Source organism: Muntiacus reevesi, chromosome 3 (genome assembly GCF_963930625.1).
Source record: "Muntiacus reevesi chromosome 3, mMunRee1.1, whole genome shotgun sequence".
NCBI lineage: Eukaryota > Metazoa > Chordata > Mammalia > Artiodactyla > Cervidae > Muntiacus > Muntiacus reevesi.
Genome location: NC_089251.1, coordinates 122985627 through 122988144, shown reverse-complemented (window position 1 = coordinate 122988144; position 2518 = coordinate 122985627). Strand labels below are relative to the sequence as shown.

The 2518-nt window shown below is 32.4% G+C and overlaps 1 non-coding gene across 1 annotated transcript; it reads left to right on the top strand.

The window, feature by feature from the left end:
- Window positions 1–1514: 1514 nt before the first annotated feature.
- LOC136165816 (small nucleolar RNA SNORA36 family) lies at window positions 1515–1605 on the top strand. The gene has a single exon (XR_010662785.1). It is a non-coding gene; the product is annotated as a small nucleolar RNA SNORA36 family (small nucleolar RNA).
- The last annotated feature ends 913 nt before the right edge of the window (window positions 1606–2518 follow it).

Genomic DNA, 2518 nt, shown 5'->3' with positions numbered 1-2518 from the left:
GTAACATTTATCTAGGCTTCCCTGGGGGCTCAGTGGTAAAGAATCCACCTGCCAATGCCAGAAACGTAGGTTCGATTCTTGAGGTCAGGAAGATCCCCTGGAGAAAGGATCTTCCTTCCAGGGATTCCAGTGGAGCCTTACTCTAGTATTCTTGCCTGGGAAATCCCATAGACGAGGAGCCTGGTGTGCTGCACTCTATGAGGTCGCAGAAGAGTGGAACATAACTTAGGGGCTAAAAACAACACTTACGCAAGGGTATATGGGAATTTTTTTTTCCCACCATAGAGGCCATTGTAGTGATTTCAAATGCTTAGGAAGGACAATGAAGACATTTTTTTTCAAGATACTAAAAACTGGTGGGGAAAAAAAAAAACACTGCAATGTATCCATTCCAGTCTTAAAACCTTATTAGAATAATAAAAACAATGAAAGAATTTTGAGTAAAGTACTAACGTTGTGACAAGTGTTAAGTAATGATAAATAGGATTCTCTATAAAATTTAATTATCTAGCCTTTTGAGACTGTGTTCATTGCTAAGTTAACTAATTGGAATAGATCATAAGAGGTTACTAAACACTTAATCCTGGTTTTCTTCAATGCATGATCTATTTAATTAACATATGAAAACTTTGGACATTTTAAAGATCAAAATGGTCTCAGAATTTTTCATAATTAAAATACATATTTTGGTGTTAAAGAAACAGGAATTTTGATACTTTTAGATTTTTTCCCCCTTCTTAACCATGGTAGAGAGAAGGAACTGTAATAGAATTAGAAGGAGAATCAAAAAATTTTAAATCTTATTGTTACTTTTTCACTAAGGAGTATTATATTGGGCTAATTATTCTATTTCCTGGGCCTCAATTTCCATAAGTATAAAATGAAATATTGGAATAAATTTAGTCATGAAGGAAAAATACTGAGAAGTCTTTTGGATGGGCAACTGGGATACACGGATAAACAGAATGAGTGTGCAGAATTTATAATTTGTTATCCCTTCCTGTATAAATAGCATTTATCTACCTGTTAGAAATCATTACAAGGTATGTTTAAGGCAGTTGAATATTGACAGTTATATGTTCTGTATCTACAAAAATTGGCATTCTAGGATTTCAAAATTTAAGTCCCTATAATAAAGAAATTAGAACTTCTTTAAGTATTCTTTAAATAGTCCAAAAGTATACAGTTAATGAAATTTTTTAAGAAGCAATTTTAACATAAAGTGATCAAAATGTTTTTAGTAAAAGTCAGAGTTGAAAAAATAATTATAAAAAATGTATTTATTAAGTAAATGCTTTAATGAACAGGACTGCCAAACAACTTTTTATAGTGAATTTCAGAAATATGCATGGATTTTTTAAAATTTATGAAACAAGGTTTGAAGCAAAGAGAACATTCATTTAAAAAATGTTTATCTGAAATTTTTTTTAAACTGATAGTGTAGGACAAGCCATAATTAGACCTAGATGGAAGATAAGAAGAGAGAATAGCTTTGAATTCCCCAAATATTCAGAGTTAAAGCACTTTAAAAAAAAAATGTGCAAGCTAGGAGAAATGATTGGATAGAAAATTTTATTCTATTCATTTATCTCCCAGCCTACAAAATGGAAAAAAAAATGTGTAAAACTGACTTTATAAAAACTTTTATTCCCATTATCTCTCTTCTCCCTCAACTCACAATTTCTCTTAGTTAAACTGTTCCATTAAACCTTTTAAAATATATATCATCTTGTATTTCCCCTGTATTACACATTCTCTCTTTTAAATCCTATTTCCTCCTTTAGGCCCCTTTCTCCTTCATTTTCTCTCCAATCACCTTACTCCCCATTTTTCTCTTAGTTAATTATTATTTGCTTATGTTTCTGATCACCACCAAAAAACTACCATTGACAGAGAATGGCCCACTTTGCTTCTCCTTATTAAAGTCTTAAAGAATCTTGATAAGATTTTCGTGATTCATCCTATCCCATTCCTTTTTAAAACTTTTTATTGGAGTATAGTTGATTTATAATGTTGCATTAGTTTCAAGTGTGCAAGTATAACTTAAATCACACACACACACACACACACACACACACACATATATACATATGGCCACTCTTCTTTCGATTCTATGCAGGATTTTTAATAGCCAAGACATGGAAGAACCTAAATGTCCATTGACAGAAGAATGGATAAAAAAGATGTAGTAAATATCTTATCCCATTCTTGATAGCTCAGTTGTCACCTTCACCTCCAAGTTGCCACTATTGACTATCCTTCCAAGCCATCATCAGGCCCTGATAATTTACCTTGTAAGGAAATGATCTATCAATCCCATTTCATACCCCCAAAGAGTCTTGTTCCAACCCCTCAGATGCTGTTGGGTCCTGCTTATTGATGTTTCCAGCATGTATCTGGCTATAATTTTGGCTATTTCTAAATAATTAAAAACATGGGCACTACTTGAGAAATACACTTTTACTCTTTGGCATCTTCTCTTAGTGAAAACTAATATAAGTGAAAGTCACTCAGTCAT